Here is a 7,500-nt window from a genome sequence, read left to right as displayed (position 1 = left end):
GGTAAAGGGTGGCGATGATTCGTTCTATAATAGAAATACCCGTCGTAGCGTTTCGGCCTAGTCACCCGCCACGAAACACTCTCTCGTCGTGGAATCCCCGCGTCGGAGAATAAAACGCCGAAGGCTTACTTATGAAACTTACGTCTCTCGACGATGGGACGATCCACGCGAAGAGTTGTTACGTGCACGCGTATGGTGCGATTGCGTCGATTCGCTTTTCTGTACGGGGAGCAATAGAACGTTGAGTTGACTTATCGGGTCTTCGTTGGAATTACCGTCGCTGGCATTGTAAACTCCAGATGACCTTGTGATTCCTTCGTCGGGCACTGGTAAAGGGTGGCGATGATGCGTTCTATAATAGAAATACCCGTCGTAGCGTTTCTTCCGAGTCAACCCGCTCACGAAACACTCTCTCGTCGTGGAATCCCCGCGTCGGAGAGTAAAACGCGAATTCATAGTATGGAAACTTACGTCTCTCGACGATGGGACGATCCACGCGAAGAGTTGTTACGTGCACGCGTATGGTGCGATTGCGTCGATTCGCTTTTCTGTACGGGGAGTAATAGAACGTTGAGTTGACTTATCGGGTCTTCGTTGGAATTACCGTCGCTGGCATTGTAAACTCCAGATGACCTTGTGATTCCTTCGTCGGGCACTGGTAAAGGGTGGCGATGATGCGTTCTATAATAGAAATACCCGTCGTAGCGTTTCTTCCGAGTCAACCCGCTCACGAAACTCTCTCTCGTCGTGGAATCCCCGCGTCGGAGAGTAAAACGCGAATTCATACTATGAAAACTTACGTCTCTCGACGATGGGACGATCCACGCGAAGAGTTGTTTACGTGCACGCGTATGGTGCGATTGCGTCGATTCGCTTTTCTGTACGGGGAGAAATAGAACGTTGAGTTGACTTATCGGGTCTTCGTTGGAATTACCGTCGCTGGCATTGTAAACTCCAGATGACCTTGTGATTCCTTCGTCGGGCACTGGTAAAGGGTGGCGATGATGCGTTCTATAATAGAAATACCCGTCGTAGCGTTTCTTCCGAGTCAACCCGCTCACGAAACTCTCTCTCGTCGTGGAATCCCCGCGTCGGAGAGTAAAACGCGAATTCATACTATGAAAACTTACGTCTCTCGACGATGGGACGATCCACGCGAAGAGTTGTTTACGTGTACGCGTATGGTGCGATTGCGTCGATTCGCTTTTCTGTACGGGGAGAAATAGAACGTTGAGTTGACTTATCGGGTCTTCGTTGGAATTACCGTCGCTGGCATTGTAAACTCCAGATGACCTTGTGATTCCTTCGTCGGGCACTGGTAAAGGGTGGCGATGATGCGTTCTATAATAGAAATACCCGTCGTAGCGTTTCTTCCGAGTCAACCCGCTCACGAAACTCTCTCTCTCGTCGTGGAATCCCCGCGTCGGAGAGTAAAACGCCGAAGGCTTACTATGAAACTTACGTCTCTCGACGATGGGACGATCCACGCGAAGAGTTGTTACGTGCACGCGTATGGTGCGATTGCGTCGATTCGCTTTTCTGTACGGGGAGTAATAGAACGTTGAGTTGACTTATCGGGTCTTCGTTGGAATTACCGTCGCTGGCATTGTAAACTCCAGATGACCTTGTGATTCCTTCGTCGGGCACTGGTAAAGGGTGGCGATGATGCGTTCTATAATAGAAATACCCGTCGTAGCGTTTCTTCCGAGTCAACCCGCTCACGAAACTCTCTCTCGTCGTGGAATCCCCGCGTCGGAGAGTAAAACGCGAATTCATACTATGAAAACTTACGTCTCTCGACGATGGGACGATCCACGCGAAGAGTTGTTTACGTGCACGCGTATGGTGCGATTGCGTCGATTCGCTTTTCTGTACGGGGAGAAATAGAACGTTGAGTTGACTTATCGGGTCTTCGTTGGAATTACCGTCGCTGGCATTGTAAACTCCAGATGACCTTGTGATTCCTTCGTCGGGCACTGGTAAAGGGTGGCGATGATGCGTTCTATAATAGAAATACCCGTCGTAGCGTTTCTTCCGAGTCAACCCGCTCACGAAACTCTCTCTCGTCGTGGAATCCCCGCGTCGGAGAGTAAAACGCGAATTCATACTATGAAAACTTACGTCTCTCGACGATGGGACGATCCACGCGAAGAGTTGTTTACGTGCACGCGTATGGTGCGATTGCGTCGATTCGCTTTTCTGTACGGGGAGAAATAGAACGTTGAGTTGACTTATCGGGTCTTCGTTGGAATTACCGTCGCTGGCATTGTAAACTCCAGATGACCTTGTGATTCCTTCGTCGGGCACTGGTAAAGGGTGGCGATGATGCGTTCTATAATAGAAATACCCGTCGTAGCGTTTCTTCCGAGTCAACCCGCTCACGAAACTCTCTCTCGTCGTGGAATCCCCGCGTCGGAGGGTAAAACGCGATATATAATAGTATATGCCAGTGGTTCGCGCGCGTCGTCTCTGAGATACGCGGTCGACAGAGTTCCGAAAACACGTGATGTGCCACGATTTCCGTGCGTCTTACATCTTTCGACGATGGGACGATCCACGCGAAGAGAACGTTCGTGCTTGCGTGAGGTGCAACAGCGTCGATTCGCTTTTCTGTACGGGGAGAAATAGAACGTTGAGTTGACTTATCGGGTCTTCGTTGGAATTACCGTCGCTGGCATTGTAAACTCCAGATGACCTTGTGATTCCTTCGTCGGGCACTGGTAAAGGGTGGCGATGATTCGTTCTATAATAGTAATACCCGTCGTAGCGTTTCGACCGATGTCACCCGCCACGAATGTCTCTCTCGACGTGGAAACCCCGCGCCGAAGAGTAAACGCGAAGGCTTACCATACGAAAGAAAACGGTATTATACGCCTGTGGTATGTGCGTCTCGGCTCTGTGATACGCGATCGGCAGAGTTACAAAAAAACGTTGATGGGCCACGATTTCCGTGCGTCTTACATCTTTCGACGATGGGACGATCCACGCGAAGAGTAGTTACGTGCTCGCGCGAGGTGCGATAGCGTCGATTCGCTTTTCTGTACGGGGAGAAATAGAACGATGAGTTGACTTATCGGGTCTTCGTTGGAATTACCGTCGCTGGCATTGTAAACTCCAGATGACCTTGTGATTCCTTCGTCGGGCACTGGTAAAGGGTGGCGATGATTCGTTCTATAATAGAAATACCCGTCGTAGCGATTCGGCCGAGACACCCGCCACGAAACTCTCTCTCGTCGTGGAATCCCCATGTCGGAGAGTAAAACGCGAAGGCTAACTATATAAGAAACATATAGTATTATTTATGCCTGTGGTTCTCCGTTTGTCCTACTCTCAGATACGCGACTCGGAGAGTTACGAATAATCGTGATGGACCACGATTTCTGTACGTCTTACATCTTTCGACGATGGGACGATCCACGCGAAGAGATCATTCCTGCTTGCGTGAGGTGCGATAGCGCCGATTCGCTTTTCTGTACGGGGAGAAATAGAACGATGAGTTGACTTATCGGGTCTTCGTTGGAATTACCGTCGCTGGCATTGTAAACTCCAGATGACCTTGTGATTCCTTCGTCGGGCACTGGTAAAGGGTGGCGTCGGGCACTGGTAAAGGGTGGCGATGATTCGTTCTATAATAGAAATACCCGTCGTAGCGATTCGGCCGTGTCACCCGCCACGAAAATCTCTCTCGTCGTGGAATCCCGCGTCGTAGAGTAAACGCGAAGGCTTGCTATAGAAGACTATAGTTTATACGCCTGTGGTTCACCGGTTGCCTGCTCTCCGGGGGTACGCGATCGCGCAGGAGTTACGGAAGAACTTGATGGGCCACGATCTCCAAGCGGCTATATCTTTCGACGATGGGACGATTCACGCGAAGAGAACGTTCGTGCATGCGTGAGGTGCGATAGCGTTGATTCGCTTGTCTGTACGGGGAGAAATAGAACGATGAGTTGACTTATCGGGTCTTCGTTGGAATTACCGTCGCTGGCATTGTAAACTCCAGATGACCTTGTGATTCCTTCGTCGGGCACTGGTAAAGGGTGGCGATGATTCGTTCTATAATAGAAATACCCGTCGTAGCGTTTCGACCGATGTCACCCGCCACGAAATTCTCTCTCGTCGTGAATCCCCGCGTCGGAGAGTAACCGCCGAAGGCTTGCTATAGAAGACTATAGTTTATACGCCTGTGGTTCACCGGTTGCCGGCTCTCCGGGGCACGCGATCGCGCGAAGGTTACGGAGGGACGTGAAGCGCCCGAGCAATGAAACGTCCGCAGGAGGAAACGAGCAACCGCCGAACATTGTTTCGCGACGTTTCCATAATGTATTGTCGTTTCGCTCGCATCCCGCTTCTTTCCCCTAGTTTCCTCGACGCGTAGTTTCGCAGCCTTAGTGGACGAATCATTCTCGATTCGAGGAAAGATATGCAGTGGGGCGTGCAATGAGCCCGCCAGAGACCACGATCTCCAATGCGTCTTTACATCTTTCGACGATGGGATGATCCACGCGAAGAGAACGTTCGTGCTTGCGCGAGGTGCGTTAGCGTCGATTCGCTTTTCTGTACGGGAGAAATAGAACGATGAGTTGACTTATCGGGTCTTCGTTGGAATTACCGTCGCTGGCATTGTAAACTTCAGATGACCTTGTGATTCCTTCGTCGGGCACTGGTAAAGGGTGGCGATGATTCGTTCTATAATAGAAATACCCGTCGTAGCGATTCGGCCGAGTCAACCGCCACGAAACTGTCTCTCTTTCGTCGTGGAAACCCCGCGTCGGAGAGTAAAACGCGCGAAGGCTGTGACTGTAACATATATATATACAGTATACAATGCCTGTGGTTTTTGCGCGTGTCGGCTCTTCGGTATACGCGATCGGCCAGAGTTACGGAGGGACGGTGAAGCGCACGAGAAATTGAAACGGCCGCACGATTGGAACCGAGCAACCGTCGAACATTGTTTCGCGACGTTTCCATAATGCGTTTCGTTTCGCTCGCATACCGCTTCTTTTCCCCTAGTCTCTGAGACGCGTTTTCGAGCCGTTCTTCTACTATCGATTCTCGTAGAGAGAAGGGACCGGTAGTCTGGAAGTGGAACCCGCATCTTGCGTGTACCGTACACGGAATTGAGAGGACCGGCCGTGAAGCTCGTTTTAAAGCCGTGCGTCTGACACCCAACTCTTGCGCGCCAATTTCGCGGCAAGAGATAATATGGGACGAATGACCGGCAAAGAGCCAGCTGTGAAGTCTGTTTTTTTAAATCGAATCCGTGGACGTGTGTATGCCGTAGCGTCGCTCGTCGTGTTCGTTCATGGTCGTTCCGAGAGAAGAACGAAAGCGGTAACGAAGGGACCGGCCGTGAAGCTCGTTTTAAAGCCGCGCGTCTGACACCCAACTCTTGCGCGCCAATTTCGCGGCAAGAGATAACATGGGACGAATGACCGGCAAAGAGCCAGCTGTGAAGTCTTTTTTCATTATTTGCTTTCAATCGATCGATCGGTACGATTCGTGCAACGTTTCGCGCGATGCGACGCGAAAACATGCGCGCAACAATAGATGCGTCTGATCGGAAGAACGCGAGGGTCGACTGCACGCGATGGATTCAGTATCGGGTAGGATACAAAATATATCCCCGTCGTTTCCACGCGTGCGAGTCTTCTGCGTCTTTCGCGGGTTTTTGAATGCACTATACGCCCGGAACGTCGAGAAATATATACATATTACTTGAACGTTTTTCGTCTCGAAAGGCTTCGGTGTCGTCTCCAAGGCGACGCCTGAATCTCCTTCGCGCGCTGGTCGGAGATTCAGGTATCAACTTTTATCTTCTCTTTGAAAGAAGAGAGATATTAGGTCGAACAAATGAGAATAAAATTATATATGTGAAATATAAAATTTATACGATTACCCTGAACGGTGGATCACTTGGCTCGTGGGTCGATGAAGAACGCAGCTAATTGCGCGTCAACGTGTGAACTGCAGGACACATGAACATCGACATTTCGAACGCACATTGCGGTCCACGGATACAATTCCTGGACCACGCCTGGCTGAGGGTCGTTTACGTACCATACACTGCTTGCGTAGCTCTGTCAAATCCCCGCCGTCGTTCACCTCTTCGGATCGAACGTTTTTTTACCGAAGGGCGCAAAGAACGTTTCTGAGTCGGGTTAAGAGAAGGATGCTACGTACGAGCGAACGATGGGTGTCTCGTCGGCGTTTGTCGCGGACACGCGAAAATTCTGTGAATTTCACGGACAGTGTACGTTCTAGTTGTTGCAAAACGATCGGAATCGTTGTATGGACTCGCGTGAGTGTTCGCGGCGTCGTGCGTCGTTCAATTACGACCGCCCGCGGATACCGCTCCACTGCGATATGGATCTGAGCGACAACTTTTTCGGCTGTTCGTGAGATGAACGGTTTCGTGTGTTTAGAAAAATTTTTTTTCCCGCGCTCCCGACGTCACCTGAAATGATGCGTCAGAGGTGAAAGAAAATATTAAGAAGTCGAGAGAGAGAGAGACTACACACGTTTTATTCATATTTTGTATACCGTGCGTGAGACGGATGTGCACGACACGTCGTATGTCGGTATATTACCGACTGGCCCCAGGGAGATTGTTTTCTTCCTCTCTTACGAATGAGATGTACGTTTCGGAGGATCGTCGTTACCGAAACACACGGCAAACGAGACTTCTCGCAGCAGAACCTTTATACACAATACACATCGACTCTTTTTACCCCGAGAGAGAGAGAAAAGGTGTATTTCTTTTTTTTATTTTTTCGAATTCGACGCACGAACGCTTTGACGACTGGAGAAAACACGGTGTGTGTTAAAATCGTGCGGGACGAGCATGCGTATTCGTAACGGTCGAATAGTTCTTATTCCCCGTCGTCGCGTGTCCTCGCTGGACCACCACCGTGCGCTTCCCGCCACGTTCAGTTGAATTTCGAAATATATATATATAAAAAGAATCACCATATACTCTCTTTCGGGAGGTGTATTTTTATCGGTTTCTGCTATAGAGAGAGACGGAGATCGTGTTGTGAGGTGTAAACGTTTCTGTATCCCCGTTTCGGAGGATCGTCGTTATCGGCGGAACACACGTCAAAACGAGACTTCTCGCAGAACCTTTATACACAATACACATCGACTCTTTTACCCCGAGAGAGAGAAAAGGTGTTTTTCTTTTTTTTTTATTTTTCGAATTCGACGCACGAACGCTTTGACGACTGGAGAAAAACACGGTGTGTGTTAAAATCGTGCGGGACGAGCATGCGTATTCGTAACGGGTCGAATAGTTCTTATTCCCCGTCGTCGCGTGTCCTCGCTGGACCACCACCGTGCGCTTCCGCCACGTTCAGTTGTATTTCGAAATATATATATATATAAAAAGAATCACCATATACTCTCTTTCGGGAGGTGTATTTTTATCGGTTTCTGCTATAGAGAAGAGACGGACGATCGTGTGTGACACCACGTGGTAACGTTTCCGTATCCCGTAAAATACGT

The 7,500-nt window shown here is 49.8% G+C and overlaps 1 non-coding gene across 1 annotated transcript; it reads left to right on the top strand.

The window, feature by feature from the left end:
• The first annotated feature begins 5,893 nt into the window (after positions 1–5,893).
• On the top strand, positions 5,894–6,048 carry LOC143175609 (5.8S ribosomal RNA). Its single transcript, XR_013000321.1, has one exon. It is a non-coding gene; the product is annotated as a 5.8S ribosomal RNA (ribosomal RNA).
• Positions 6,049–7,500: the final 1,452 nt, after the last annotated feature.

This window comes from Nomia melanderi, unplaced genomic scaffold (genome assembly GCF_051020985.1).
Source record: "Nomia melanderi isolate GNS246 unplaced genomic scaffold, iyNomMela1 scaffold0141, whole genome shotgun sequence".
Taxonomy (NCBI): domain Eukaryota; kingdom Metazoa; phylum Arthropoda; class Insecta; order Hymenoptera; family Halictidae; genus Nomia; species Nomia melanderi.
The sequence above is the reverse complement of the archived record's forward strand: the minus strand, read 5'-3'. Positions and strand labels throughout refer to the sequence as shown.